We start from the raw sequence: 14883 nt of genomic DNA, 5'->3' as shown, positions 1-14883 counted from the left end.
TGGTAAACTAGTTAGGACAACGTGGGTGGTTTACGCAATCTAGCATGAAAACAAAACATTGGTAGAAATATATTATTGCATTATTCCTGTACGTTCTATTTAAAGTACTTTCTAAAAGTCATTGAAATCTGTTACCGTCTTGAACCATTGAAATATGTTTTCTACCCGTCATTAACAAAATATCTTTAGTACACGCAAAATAAGATTGGTGAAAAAAACATTGCCTTAGATAATTTAACAGGGATTTAGTTAGCTTTGGGTCTTGTAATGATAAAAAAGATTGAAATTTGACTCTGCCATTTTATTTAATAATATAAACTCATGTACGCGAGAAAAACCATTGTAAACAATTTTTCCTATGTAACTTTTTTCACTCTTAATAAATACTTTAAAAAACGTAACAAAAAAAAGACTCTTTATTGAAAATCGCTTACCCTTTTTTTTCCAGAATTTCGTTAAGTCAACCAGTCCAATGCAAGAACGTACTACAATGCGGACTCTTATCTGTAAATTTGTTAGACTTTGCACGAACCTAAACCATCTTCTCGTGACGTACGCTAAGAGGAAGATGGTGGAAATTCCCAGTCTCACGAAATTAATTATCTACGAACACTATTTAACCAATGGAAAAATTTACAGACTTTACCCACACTGAATAGATTCCACACTCAATCACTAACTTAGATTTCATCACGGAAAAGAAGGAGATAGGATATAGGGGCTAGGAAATGGTGGGGATGGAAAATGGTATAAAAAGGGAGTAAATCAATTAGAACAAATTATTCTGATCTGGACCGATGCAAAAAGAAATCAAAATGCGGTAAATATTATTTTAACATTTAAATAACTTTTGGGACAAAAAAATTAAAGATTTTAATTTTCTTCATGTAGAATTGAAGAGATTATAAATAGAATTTTATGGACGAGCCGAAATGACGATAGTATAAAATATGAGCTTAGAATAAGGTAATAAATTAAATTTCACGAATTATATATGCTGTACTAAAGTTAAAATTTTATGTATTGTTCTGTTAGGATTGAGGAGAGAGAAGATGTAGCAGGAAATCGGATGTTCCTACAATTTGTAGAACATCAGTTATACTGGGATGATAGGAGCTCCATACATAGTAGTATGGTTCTACTATCCATACCTATTAATATGGAATAAAAAAATTAACTTTTATCACGATTCTTTTATTTTCCTATCCAACAATAATCATTTCAGTATATATCAAACATTACAATAACAAGGATTATATGCAATTGCAATTGCTAAAATAGTGTATTCTACCGAGTTAATAGTCTCTAAGATTTCCTCCTGGGGGTTCCCCCCGAAACAGGATTAATTTTTATCAAAGTTGTATCAGAAGTAAATTAGGGGGGGGGGGAAGTAAGCGCAATGTATTTTCAGCTATTCTAATCTGCCTAATTTAACACGTGACGAATTTTTTATCGCTAACCGATGAGCAGTAACCTCTATTTTTGGTTACATTTTACATTCTCCCGTGACATCAATTGGTTTCAACCAATGAGAAATCAGGATTTACTTGAAGTTTCGAGTGTTATTTGATCTCTAGATATACGACTCAGCGTTCTTTTAGTTCCTGGACCTCATCGAGAAGAGACACGTAGATTTTCGCGCTCCGTTCCCGCCTTCTCGACTCTATTTACTGGCAAAGGCTTAAGGATTTCCGTAAAAGTAAGTGACTTTATTATTTTACTGTAGAGGGAAATTAGGCCTTGTTTAAATTGAAGTAAATAGACTTAGATTCTAGTCAAATAGTCTTAGAGTCTAACCAAAATAAATAGAAAAAACATTTATTGAAATTTAGGCTTAACCAATTAGGCTTAAGAATGTTGACAATAGCTTATAGAAACTATCAGTTTACAGTATGGACATCGAAGCGTATCGACTTGAAACTTTTCGTCACTGGAGAAACCCCCACGTTACTAAGGAACAACTAGCGAAGGCTGGATTCTACTATATTCAGCGGGGCGATGAAGTACGATGTTACAAGTGCCATGGCGTATTAGAAGGATGGGAATCAGGAGACGTACCAGAATGGGAACATGCTAGATTCTTTCCACACTGTCCGTCGAGGGATAATTCACCATCGGAAAAAAAGTACCTTTCGCAAGAATGGGAGATCCCGGCACCACCAAGGGCAGCGGCACTGGAGGATGACGATTTCATATCTATTCCGGTCAGACGTGGTGAGGTAGAACTTTTATTAAAATTATTTATACAATCCGCACTTGCAGAAGGTAGTTCGTTTCAGCCCATTAAATGAAATTGTACATATTCCTTACGAAGATCGAGTTAATTTTTTTTATATTGATAAAATGCGATTTAAACGCGTTATTTATAATGTCGGTCTAATATTAGAACCTGTTTTACGCAATCATGTAATTAAAAGTAAAATAAAATTGGAAATTAATTAAATTGGAAATAACTTGTTATTATTGCCTAGAGATTAGAAATTAAGGAGGTCTGAAGCGATAAGCAAAACGGGGTAAAAATCTAATCTCCAGATATCTGCGCGAGGAAAACAAATTCTGGAGAATGGGGATGGGGGAAAGCAACTGGTGATTAGAAGGGGTGAAAGCAATGGGGGAAAGGAGCTGGTGAACGAGAGATAAAGTATCCAGTGAATGGGGGTTGGGGGGAAAGCAACCCGTGAACGGGAGAATCTGGTGAATAGAAATTCTGGTGATTAGAAATTCTGGTGATTAGAAATTCTGGTGATTAGAAATTCTGGTGATTAGAAATTCTGGTGATTGAGAGAGAGGCGCGGGTGGGGGAGGAACGGGATAGGCGCGGGTGAACGGCGGGAGCCAAGCTACAGCTTTGTGTCTATTTGGTGATTGAGAATGAAATTCTCAATCACCAGATAGACACCCCCCTCTCTATTATGTATCTACCAGGGCACGAACCTGGGACCTTCCGCGTGTTAGGCGGACGTGATAACCACTACACCATAGATACCCGTCATAGCCATCGTAAATACGATGAAACCGTTTTAAAAATGGGCAAATTTTCGAGACCGAGAGCCTCCAATTCACTCGTCCACATATCGCTAAAATATCAACCTTCTATGTATCTATCAGGGCTCAACCTGAGACCTTCCGCGTGTAAAGCGGACGTGATAACCACTACACCATAGATGCGCTAGCGACTGCAACATGAACTGACGAAAATGGTCTTGGAGATAGGGTTGCATTTTGACCAAGGCCTGAACCAGTGGATTTCTTTAAAACGGATATTTTTGGTATTAAGAAGAAACCGTTTCATTGCCACCAAAATATTTTCTGCAATCTTTAAAAACTGAAGCCGGTCATGCCTCCCCGGCGGGGAATTTAACTCAGGTCTTCCGTAAAACAGGCGGTGATACTCAGCACTATACTACCAAGGACCCAAAATATGTCACTTTTCAATTTAAAAAAATTGCCAAAAACCTCCGAAAGTTTCGTTCTAACAACAAGTCAAAAAAGAACATTATGTATCTACCAGGGCTCGAACCTGGGACCTTCCGCGTGTTAGGCGGACGTGATAACCACTACACCATAGATACCCGTCATAGCCATCGTAAATACGATGAAACCGTTTTAAAAATGGGCAAATTTTCGAGACCGAGAGCCTCCAATTCACTCGTCCACATATCGCTAAAATATCAACCTTCTATGTATCTATCAGGGCTCAACCTGAGACCTTCCGCGTGTAAAGCGGACGTGATAACCACTACACCATAGATACGCTAGCGACTGCAACATGAACTGACGAAAATGGTCTTGGAGATAGGGTTGCATTTTGACCAAGGCCTGAACCAGTGGATTTCTTTAAAACGGATATTTTTGGTATTAAGAAGAAACCGTTTCATTGCCACCAAAATATTTTCTGCAATCTTTAAAAACTGAAGCCGGTCATGCCTCCCCGGCGGGGAATTTAACTCAGGTCTTCCGTAAAACAGGCGGTGATACTCAGCACTATACTACCAAGGACCCAAAATATGTCACTTTTCAATTTAAAAAAATTGCCAAAAACCTCCGAAAGTTTCGTTCTAACAACAAGTCAAAAAAGAACATTATGTATCTACCAGGGCTCGAACCTGGGACCTTCCGCGTGTTAGGCGGACGTGATAACCACTACACCATAGATACCCGTCATAGCCATCGTAAATACGATGAAACCGTTTTAAAAATGGGCAAATTTTCGAGACCGAGAGCCTCCAATTCACTCGTCCACATATCGCTAAAATATCAACCTTCTATGTATCTATCAGGGCTCAACCTGAGACCTTCCGCGTGTAAAGCGGACGTGATAACCACTACACCATAGATACGCTAGCGACTGCAACATGAACTGACGAAAATGGTCTTGGAGATAGGGTTGCATTTTGACCAAGGCCTGAACCAGTGGATTTCTTTAAAACGGATATTTTTGGTATTAAGAAGAAACCGTTTCATTGCCACCAAAATATTTTCTGCAATCTTTAAAAACTGAAGCCGGTCATGCCTCCCCGGCGGGGAATTTAACTCAGGTCTTCCGTAAAACAGGCGGTGATACTCAGCACTATACTACCAAGGACCCAAAATATGTCACTTTTCAATTTAAAAAAATTGCCAAAAACCTCCGAAAGTTTCGTTCTAACAACAAGTCAAAAAAGAACATTATGTATCTACCAGGGCTCGAACCTGGGACCTTCCGCGTGTTAGGCGGACGTGATAACCACTACACCATAGATACCCGTCATAGCCATCGTAAATACGATGAAACCGTTTTAAAAATGGGCAAATTTTCGAGACCGAGAGCCTCCAATTCACTCGTCCACATATCGCTAAAATATCAACCTTCTATGTATCTATCAGGGCTCAACCTGAGACCTTCCGCGTGTAAAGCGGACGTGATAACCACTACACCATAGATACGCTAGCGACTGCAACATGAACTGACGAAAATGGTCTTGGAGATAGGGTTGCATTTTGACCAAGGCCTGAACCAGTGGATTTCTTTAAAACGGATATTTTAGGTATTAAGAAGAAACCGTTTCATTGCCACCAAAATATTTTCTGCAATCTTTAAAAACTGAAGCCGGTCATGCCTCCCCGGCGGGGAATTTAACTCAGGTCTTCCGTAAAACAGGCGGTGATACTCAGCACTATACTACCAAGGACCCAAAATATGTCACTTTTCAATTTAAAAAAATTGCCAAAAACCTCCGAAAGTTTCGTTCTAACAACAAGTCAAAAAAGAACATTATGTATCTACCAGGGCTCGAACCTGGGACCTTCCGCGTGTTAGGCGGACGTGATAACCACTACACCATAGATACCCGTCATAGCCATCGTAAATACGATGAAACCGTTTTAAAAATGGGCAAATTTTCGAGACCGAGAGCCTCCAATTCACTCGTCCACATATCGCTAAAATATCAACCTTCTATGTATCTATCAGGGCTCAACCTGAGACCTTCCGCGTGTAAAGCGGACGTGATAACCACTACACCATAGATACGCTAGCGACTGCAACATGAACTGACGAAAATGGTCTTGGAGATAGGGTTGCATTTTGACCAAGGCCTGAACCAGTGGATTTCTTTAAAACGGATATTTTTGGTATTAAGAAGAAACCGTTTCATTGCCACCAAAATATTTTCTGCAATCTTTAAAAACTGAAGCCGGTCATGCCTCCCCGGCGGGGAATTTAACTCAGGTCTTCCGTAAAACAGGCGGTGATACTCAGCACTATACTACCAAGGACCCAAAATATGTCACTTTTCAATTTAAAAAAATTGCCAAAAACCTCCGAAAGTTTCGTTCTAACAACAAGTCAAAAAAGAACATTATGTATCTACCAGGGCTCGAACCTGGGACCTTCCGCGTGTTAGGCGGACGTGATAACCACTACACCATAGATACCCGTCATAGCCATCGTAAATACGATGAAACCGTTTTAAAAATGGGCAAATTTTCGAGACCGAGAGCCTCCAATTCACTCGTCCACATATCGCTAAAATATCAACCTTCTATGTATCTATCAGGGCTCAACCTGAGACCTTCCGCGTGTAAAGCGGACGTGATAACCACTACACCATAGATACGCTAGCGACTGCAACATGAACTGACGAAAATGGTCTTGGAGATAGGGTTGCATTTTGACCAAGGCCTGAACCAGTGGATTTCTTTAAAACGGATATTTTTGGTATTAAGAAGAAACCGTTTCATTGCCACCAAAATATTTTCTGCAATCTTTAAAAACTGAAGCCGGTCATGCCTCCCCGGCGGGGAATTTAACTCAGGTCTTCCGTAAAACAGGCGGTGATACTCAGCACTATACTACCAAGGACCCAAAATATGTCACTTTTCAATTTAAAAAAATTGCCAAAAACCTCCGAAAGTTTCGTTCTAACAACAAGTCAAAAAAGAACATTATGTATCTACCAGGGCTCGAACCTGGGACCTTCCGCGTGTTAGGCGGACGTGATAACCACTACACCATAGATACCCGTCATAGCCATCGTAAATACGATGAAACCGTTTTAAAAATGGGCAAATTTTCGAGACCGAGAGCCTCCAATTCACTCGTCCACATATCGCTAAAATATCAACCTTCTATGTATCTATCAGGGCTCAACCTGAGACCTTCCGCGTGTAAAGCGGACGTGATAACCACTACACCATAGATACGCTAGCGACTGCAACATGAACTGACGAAAATGGTCTTGGAGATAGGGTTGCATTTTGACCAAGGCCTGAACCAGTGGATTTCTTTAAAACGGATATTTTTGGTATTAAGAAGAAACCGTTTCATTGCCACCAAAATATTTTCTGCAATCTTTAAAAACTGAAGCCGGTCATGCCTCCCCGGCGGGGAATTTAACTCAGGTCTTCCGTAAAACAGGCGGTGATACTCAGCACTATACTACCAAGGACCCAAAATATGTCACTTTTCAATTTAAAAAAATTGCCAAAAACCTCCGAAAGTTTCGTTCTAACAACAAGTCAAAAAAGAACATTATGTATCTACCAGGGCACGAACCTGGGACCTTCCGCGTGTTAGGCGGACGTGATAACCACTACACCATAGATACCCGTCATAGCCATCGTAAATACGATGAAACCGTTTTAAAAATGGGCAAATTTTCGAGACCGAGAGCCTGCAATTCACTCGTCCACATATCGCTAAAATATCAACCTTCTATGTATCTATCAGGGCTCAACCTGAGACCTTCCGCGTGTAAAGCGGACGTGATAACCACTACACCATAGATGCGCTAGCGACTGCAACATGAACTGACGAAAATGGTCTTGGAGATAGGGTTGCATTTTGACCAAGGCCTGAACCAGTGGATTTCTTTAAAACGGATATTTTTGGTATTAAGAAGAAACCGTTTCATTGCCACCAAAATATTTTCTGCAATCTTTAAAAACTGAAGCCGGTCATGCCTCCCCGGCGGGGAATTTAACTCAGGTCTTCCGTAAAACAGGCGGTGATACTCAGCACTATACTACCAAGGACCCAAAATATGTCACTTTTCAATTTAAAAAAATTGCCAAAAACCTCCGAAAGTTTCGTTCTAACAACAAGTCAAAAAAGAACATTATGTATCTACCAGGGCTCGAACCTGGGACCTTCCGCGTGTTAGGCGGACGTGATAACCACTACACCATAGATACCCGACATAGCCATCGTAAATACGATGAAACCGTTTTAAAAATGGGCAAATTTTCGAGACCGAGAGCCTCCAATTCACTCGTCCACATATCGCTAAAATATCAACCTTCTATGTATCTATCAGGGCTCAACCTGAGACCTTCCGCGTGTAAAGCGGACGTGATAACCACTACACCATAGATACGCTAGCGACTGCAACATGAACTGACGAAAATGGTCTTGGAGATAGGGTTGCATTTTGACCAAGGCCTGAACCAGTGGATTTCTTTAAAACGGATATTTTTGGTATTAAGAAGAAACCGTTTCATTGCCACCAAAATATTTTCTGCAATCTTTAAAACCTGAAGCCGGTCATGCCTCCCCGGCGGGGAATTTAACTCAGGTCTTCCGTAAAACAGGCGGTGATACTCAGCACTATACTACCAAGGACCCAAAATATGTCACTTTTCAATTTAAAAAAATTGCCAAAAACCTCCGAAAGTTTCGTTCTAACAACAAGTCAAAAAAGAACATTATGTATCTACCAGGGCTCGAACCTGGGACCTTCCGCGTGTTAGGCGGACGTGATAACCACTACACCATAGATACCCGTCATAGCCATCGTAAATACGATGAAACCGTTTTAAAAATGGGCAAATTTTCGAGACCGAGAGCCTCCAATTCACTCGTCCACATATCGCTAAAATATCAACCTTCTATGTATCTATCAGGGCTCAACCTGAGACCTTCCGCGTGTAAAGCGGACGTGATAACCACTACACCATAGATACGCTAGCGACTGCAACATGAACTGACGAAAATGGTCTTGGAGATAGGGTTGCATTTTGACCAAGGCCTGAACCAGTGGATTTCTTTAAAACGGATATTTTTGGTATTAAGAAGAAACCGTTTCATTGCCACCAAAATATTTTCTGCAATCTTTAAAAACTGAAGCCGGTCATGCCTCCCCGGCGGGGAATTTAACTCAGGTCTTCCGTAAAACAGGCGGTGATACTCAGCACTATACTACCAAGGACCCAAAATATGTCACTTTTCAATTTAAAAAAATTGCCAAAAACCTCCGAAAGTTTCGTTCTAACAACAAGTCAAAAAAGAACATTATGTATCTACCAGGGCTCGAACCTGGGACCTTCCGCGTGTTAGGCGGACGTGATAACCACTACACCATAGATACCCGTCATAGCCATCGTAAATACGATGAAACCGTTTTAAAAATGGGCAAATTTTCGAGACCGAGAGCCTCCAATTCACTCGTCCACATATCGCTAAAATATCAACCTTCTATGTATCTATCAGGGCTCAACCTGAGACCTTCCGCGTGTAAAGCGGACGTGATAACCACTACACCATAGATACGCTAGCGACTGCAACATGAACTGACGAAAATGGTCTTGGAGATAGGGTTGCATTTTGACCAAGGCCTGAACCAGTGGATTTCTTTAAAACGGATATTTTTGGTATTAAGAAGAAACCGTTTCATTGCCACCAAAATATTTTCTGCAATCTTTAAAAACTGAAGCCGGTCATGCCTCCCCGGCGGGGAATTTAACTCAGGTCTTCCGTAAAACAGGCGGTGATACTCAGCACTATACTACCAAGGACCCAAAATATGTCACTTTTCAATTTAAAAAAATTGCCAAAAACCTCCGAAAGTTTCGTTCTAACAACAAGTCAAAAAAGAACATTATGTATCTACCAGGGCTCGAACCTGGGACCTTCCGCGTGTTAGGCGGACGTGATAACCACTACACCATAGATACCCGTCATAGCCATCGTAAATACGATGAAACCGTTTTAAAAATGGGCAAATTTTCGAGACCGAGAGCCTCCAATTCACTCGTCCACATATCGCTAAAATATCAACCTTCTATGTATCTATCAGGGCTCAACCTGAGACCTTCCGCGTGTAAAGCGGACGTGATAACCACTACACCATAGATACGCTAGCGACTGCAACATGAACTGACGAAAATGGTCTTGGAGATAGGGTTGCATTTTGACCAAGGCCTGAACCAGTGGATTTCTTTAAAACGGATATTTTTGGTATTAAGAAGAAACCGTTTCATTGCCACCAAAATATTTTCTGCAATCTTTAAAAACTGAAGCCGGTCATGCCTCCCCGGCGGGGAATTTAACTCAGGTCTTCCGTAAAACAGGCGGTGATACTCAGCACTATACTACCAAGGACCCAAAATATGTCACTTTTCAATTTAAAAAAATTGCCAAAAACCTCCGAAAGTTTCGTTCTAACAACAAGTCAAAAAAGAACATTATGTATCTACCAGGGCTCGAACCTGGGACCTTCCGCGTGTTAGGCGGACGTGATAACCACTACACCATAGATACCCGTCATAGCCATCGTAAATACGATGAAACCGTTTTAAAAATGGGCAAATTTTCGAGACCGAGAGCCTCCAATTCACTCGTCCACATATCGCTAAAATATCAACCTTCTATGTATCTATCAGGGCTCAACCTGAGACCTTCCGCGTGTAAAGCGGACGTGATAACCACTACACCATAGATACGCTAGCGACTGCAACATGAACTGACGAAAATGGTCTTGGAGATAGGGTTGCATTTTGACCAAGGCCTGAACCAGTGGATTTCTTTAAAACGGATATTTTTGGTATTAAGAAGAAACCGTTTCATTGCCACCAAAATATTTTCTGCAATCTTTAAAAACTGAAGCCGGTCATGCCTCCCCGGCGGGGAATTTAACTCGGGTCTTCCGTAAAACAGGCGGTGATACTCAGCACTATACTACCAAGGACCCAAAATATGTCACTTTTCAATTTAAAAAAATTGCCAAAAACCTCCGAAAGTTTCGTTCTAACAACAAGTCAAAAAAGAACATTATGTATCTACCAGGGCACGAACCTGGGACCTTCCGCGTGTTAGGCGGACGTGATAACCACTACACCATAGATACCCGTCATAGCCATCGTAAATACGATGAAACCGTTTTAAAAATGGGCAAATTTTCGAGACCGAGAGCCTGCAATTCACTCGTCCACATATCGCTAAAATATCAACCTTCTATGTATCTATCAGGGCTCAACCTGAGACCTTCCGCGTGTAAAGCGGACGTGATAACCACTACACCATAGATGCGCTAGCGACTGCAACATGAACTGACGAAAATGGTCTTGGAGATAGGGTTGCATTTTGACCAAGGCCTGAACCAGTGGATTTCTTTAAAACGGATATTTTTGGTATTAAGAAGAAACCGTTTCATTGCCACCAAAATATTTTCTGCAATCTTTAAAAACTGAAGCCGGTCATGCCTCCCCGGCGGGGAATTTAACTCGGGTCTTCCGTAAAACAGGCGGTGATACTCAGCACTATACTACCAAGGACCCAAAATATGTCACTTTTCAATTTAAAAAAATTGCCAAAAACCTCCGAAAGTTTCGTTCTAACAACAAGTCAAAAAAGAACATTATGTATCTACCAGGGCACGAACCTGGGACCTTCCGCGTGTTAGGCGGACGTGATAACCACTACACCATAGATACCCGTCATAGCCATCGTAAATACGATGAAACCGTTTTAAAAATGGGCAAATTTTCGAGACCGAGAGCCTGCAATTCACTCGTCCACATATCGCTAAAATATCAACCTTCTATGTATCTATCAGGGCTCAACCTGAGACCTTCCGCGTGTAAAGCGGACGTGATAACCACTACACCATAGATGCGCTAGCGACTGCAACATGAACTGACGAAAATGGTCTTGGAGATAGGGTTGCATTTTGACCAAGGCCTGAACCAGTGGATTTCTTTAAAACGGATATTTTTGGTATTAAGAAGAAACCGTTTCATTGCCACCAAAATATTTTCTGCAATCTTTAAAAACTGAAGCCGGTCATGCCTCCCCGGCGGGGAATTTAACTCAGGTCTTCCGTAAAACAGGCGGTGATACTCAGCACTATACTACCAAGGACCCAAAATATGTCACTTTTCAATTTAAAAAAATTGCCAAAAACCTCCGAAAGTTTCGTTCTAACAACAAGTCAAAAAAGAACATTATGTATCTACCAGGGCTCGAACCTGGGACCTTCCGCGTGTTAGGCGGACGTGATAACCACTACACCATAGATACCCGTCATAGCCATCGTAAATACGATGAAACCGTTTTAAAAATGGGCAAATTTTCGAGACCGAGAGCCTCCAATTCACTCGTCCACATATCGCTAAAATATCAACCTTCTATGTATCTATCAGGGCTCAACCTGAGACCTTCCGCGTGTAAAGCGGACGTGATAACCACTACACCATAGATACGCTAGCGACTGCAACATGAACTGACGAAAATGGTCTTGGAGATAGGGTTGCATTTTGACCAAGGCCTGAACCAGTGGATTTCTTTAAAACGGATATTTTTGGTATTAAGAAGAAACCGTTTCATTGCCACCAAAATATTTTCTGCAATCTTTAAAAACTGAAGCCGGTCATGCCTCCCCGGCGGGGAATTTAACTCAGGTCTTCCGTAAAACAGGCGGTGATACTCAGCACTATACTACCAAGGACCCAAAATATGTCACTTTTCAATTTAAAAAAATTGCCAAAAACCTCCGAAAGTTTCGTTCTAACAACAAGTCAAAAAAGAACATTATGTATCTACCAGGGCTCGAACCTGGGACCTTCCGCGTGTTAGGCGGACGTGATAACCACTACACCATAGATACCCGTCATAGCCATCGTAAATACGATGAAACCGTTTTAAAAATGGGCAAATTTTCGAGACCGAGAGCCTCCAATTCACTCGTCCACATATCGCTAAAATATCAACCTTCTATGTATCTATCAGGGCTCAACCTGAGACCTTCCGCGTGTAAAGCGGACGTGATAACCACTACACCATAGATACGCTAGCGACTGCAACATGAACTGACGAAAATGGTCTTGGAGATAGGGTTGCATTTTGACCAAGGCCTGAACCAGTGGATTTCTTTAAAACGGATATTTTTGGTATTAAGAAGAAACCGTTTCATTGCCACCAAAATATTTTCTGCAATCTTTAAAAACTGAAGCCGGTCATGCCTCCCCGGCGGGGAATTTAACTCAGGTCTTCCGTAAAACAGGCGGTGATACTCAGCACTATACTACCAAGGACCCAAAATATGTCACTTTTCAATTTAAAAAAATTGCCAAAAACCTCCGAAAGTTTCGTTCTAACAACAAGTCAAAAAAGAACATTATGTATCTACCAGGGCACGAACCTGGGACCTTCCGCGTGTTAGGCGGACGTGATAACCACTACACCATAGATACCCGTCATAGCCATCGTAAATACGATGAAACCGTTTTAAAAATGGGCAAATTTTCGAGACCGAGAGCCTGCAATTCACTCGTCCACATATCGCTAAAATATCAACCTTCTATGTATCTATCAGGGCTCAACCTGAGACCTCCCGCGTGTAAAGCGGACGTGATAACCACTACACCATAGATGCGCTAGCGACTGCAACATGAACTGACGAAAATGGTCTTGGAGATAGGGTTGCATTTTGACCAAGGCCTGAACCAGTGGATTTCTTTAAAACGGATATTTTTGGTATTAAGAAGAAACCGTTTCATTGCCACCAAAATATTTTCTGCAATCTTTAAAAACTGAAGCCGGTCATGCCTCCCCGGCGGGGAATTTAACTCAGGTCTTCCGTAAAACAGGCGGTGATACTCAGCACTATACTACCAAGGACCCAAAATATGTCACTTTTCAATTTAAAAAAATTGCCAAAAACCTCCGAAAGTTTCGTTCTAACAACAAGTCAAAAAAGAACATTATGTATCTACCAGGGCTCGAACCTGGGACCTTCCGCGTGTTAGGCGGACGTGATAACCACTACACCATAGATACCCGTCATAGCCATCGTAAATACGATGAAACCGTTTTAAAAATGGGCAAATTTTCGAGACCGAGAGCCTCCAATTCACTCGTCCACATATCGCTAAAATATCAACCTTCTATGTATCTATCAGGGCTCAACCTGAGACCTTCCGCGTGTAAAGCGGACGTGATAACCACTACACCATAGATACGCTAGCGACTGCAACATGAACTGACGAAAATGGTCTTGGAGATAGGGTTGCATTTTGACCAAGGCCTGAACCAGTGGATTTCTTTAAAACGGATATTTTTGGTATTAAGAAGAAACCGTTTCATTGCCACCAAAATATTTTCTGCAATCTTTAAAAACTGAAGCCGGTCATGCCTCCCCGGCGGGGAATTTAACTCAGGTCTTCCGTAAAACAGGCGGTGATACTCAGCACTATACTACCAAGGACCCAAAATATGTCACTTTTCAATTTAAAAAAATTGCCAAAAACCTCCGAAAGTTTCGTTCTAACAACAAGTCAAAAAAGAACATTATGTATCTACCAGGGCTCGAACCTGGGACCTTCCGCGTGTTAGGCGGACGTGATAACCACTACACCATAGATACCCGTCATAGCCATCGTAAATACGATGAAACCGTTTTAAAAATGGGCAAATTTTCGAGACCGAGAGCCTCCAATTCACTCGTCCACATATCGCTAAAATATCAACCTTCTATGTATCTATCAGGGCTCAACCTGAGACCTTCCGCGTGTAAAGCGGACGTGATAACCACTACACCATAGATACGCTAGCGACTGCAACATGAACTGACGAAAATGGTCTTGGAGATAGGGTTGCATTTTGACCAAGGCCTGAACCAGTGGATTTCTTTAAAACGGATATTTTTGGTATTAAGAAGAAACCGTTTCATTGCCACCAAAATATTTTCTGCAATCTTTAAAAACTGAAGCCGGTCATGCCTCCCCGGCGGGGAATTTAACTCAGGTCTTCCGTAAAACAGGCGGTGATACTCAGCACTATACTACCAAGGACCCAAAATATGTCACTTTTCAATTTAAAAAAATTGCCAAAAACCTCCGAAAGTTTCGTTCTAACAACAAGTCAAAAAAGAACATTATGTATCTACCAGGGCTCGAACCTGGGACCTTCCGCGTGTTAGGCGGACGTGATAACCACTACACCATAGATACCCGTCATAGCCATCGTAAATACGATGAAACCGTTTTAAAAATGGGCAAATTTTCGAGACCGAGAGCCTCCAATTCACTCGTCCACATATCGCTAAAATATCAACCTTCTATGTATCTATCAGGGCTCAACCTGAGACCTTCCGCGTGTAAAGCGGACGTGATAACCACTACACCATA

At 41.4% G+C, this 14883-nt stretch overlaps 16 non-coding genes across 16 annotated transcripts; all 16 read right to left on the bottom strand.

The window, feature by feature from the left end:
• Positions 1–3499: 3499 nt before the first annotated feature.
• On the bottom strand, positions 3500–3572 carry TRNAV-AAC (transfer RNA valine (anticodon AAC)). Its single transcript has one exon. It is a non-coding gene; the product is annotated as a tRNA-Val (tRNA).
• A 513-nt stretch (positions 3573–4085) lies between these two features.
• Positions 4086–4158, bottom strand: TRNAV-AAC (transfer RNA valine (anticodon AAC)). Its single transcript has one exon. It is a non-coding gene; the product is annotated as a tRNA-Val (tRNA).
• A 513-nt stretch (positions 4159–4671) lies between these two features.
• On the bottom strand, positions 4672–4744 carry TRNAV-AAC (transfer RNA valine (anticodon AAC)). Its single transcript has one exon. It is a non-coding gene; the product is annotated as a tRNA-Val (tRNA).
• A 513-nt stretch (positions 4745–5257) lies between these two features.
• TRNAV-AAC (transfer RNA valine (anticodon AAC)) lies at positions 5258–5330 on the bottom strand. Its single transcript has one exon. It is a non-coding gene; the product is annotated as a tRNA-Val (tRNA).
• A 513-nt stretch (positions 5331–5843) lies between these two features.
• On the bottom strand, positions 5844–5916 carry TRNAV-AAC (transfer RNA valine (anticodon AAC)). Its single transcript has one exon. It is a non-coding gene; the product is annotated as a tRNA-Val (tRNA).
• Positions 5917–6429: 513 nt separating this feature from the next.
• Positions 6430–6502, bottom strand: TRNAV-AAC (transfer RNA valine (anticodon AAC)). Its single transcript has one exon. It is a non-coding gene; the product is annotated as a tRNA-Val (tRNA).
• Positions 6503–7601: 1099 nt separating this feature from the next.
• Positions 7602–7674, bottom strand: TRNAV-AAC (transfer RNA valine (anticodon AAC)). The gene has a single exon. It is a non-coding gene; the product is annotated as a tRNA-Val (tRNA).
• A 513-nt stretch (positions 7675–8187) lies between these two features.
• TRNAV-AAC (transfer RNA valine (anticodon AAC)) lies at positions 8188–8260 on the bottom strand. The gene has a single exon. It is a non-coding gene; the product is annotated as a tRNA-Val (tRNA).
• A 513-nt stretch (positions 8261–8773) lies between these two features.
• On the bottom strand, positions 8774–8846 carry TRNAV-AAC (transfer RNA valine (anticodon AAC)). The gene has a single exon. It is a non-coding gene; the product is annotated as a tRNA-Val (tRNA).
• A 513-nt stretch (positions 8847–9359) lies between these two features.
• On the bottom strand, positions 9360–9432 carry TRNAV-AAC (transfer RNA valine (anticodon AAC)). Its single transcript has one exon. It is a non-coding gene; the product is annotated as a tRNA-Val (tRNA).
• A 513-nt stretch (positions 9433–9945) lies between these two features.
• TRNAV-AAC (transfer RNA valine (anticodon AAC)) lies at positions 9946–10018 on the bottom strand. Its single transcript has one exon. It is a non-coding gene; the product is annotated as a tRNA-Val (tRNA).
• Positions 10019–11703: 1685 nt separating this feature from the next.
• TRNAV-AAC (transfer RNA valine (anticodon AAC)) lies at positions 11704–11776 on the bottom strand. Its single transcript has one exon. It is a non-coding gene; the product is annotated as a tRNA-Val (tRNA).
• A 513-nt stretch (positions 11777–12289) lies between these two features.
• Positions 12290–12362, bottom strand: TRNAV-AAC (transfer RNA valine (anticodon AAC)). The gene has a single exon. It is a non-coding gene; the product is annotated as a tRNA-Val (tRNA).
• A 1099-nt stretch (positions 12363–13461) lies between these two features.
• Positions 13462–13534, bottom strand: TRNAV-AAC (transfer RNA valine (anticodon AAC)). Its single transcript has one exon. It is a non-coding gene; the product is annotated as a tRNA-Val (tRNA).
• Positions 13535–14047: 513 nt separating this feature from the next.
• Positions 14048–14120, bottom strand: TRNAV-AAC (transfer RNA valine (anticodon AAC)). The gene has a single exon. It is a non-coding gene; the product is annotated as a tRNA-Val (tRNA).
• A 513-nt stretch (positions 14121–14633) lies between these two features.
• On the bottom strand, positions 14634–14706 carry TRNAV-AAC (transfer RNA valine (anticodon AAC)). Its single transcript has one exon. It is a non-coding gene; the product is annotated as a tRNA-Val (tRNA).
• Between the last annotated feature and the right edge of the window lie 177 nt (positions 14707–14883).

The sequence above is a fragment of the Leiobunum rupestre genome, chromosome 3 (genome assembly GCF_980474605.1).
Source record: "Leiobunum rupestre chromosome 3, qqLeiRupe1.1.hap1, whole genome shotgun sequence".
NCBI lineage: Eukaryota > Metazoa > Arthropoda > Arachnida > Opiliones > Sclerosomatidae > Leiobunum > Leiobunum rupestre.
The sequence above is the reverse complement of the archived record's forward strand: the minus strand, read 5'-3'. Positions and strand labels throughout refer to the sequence as shown.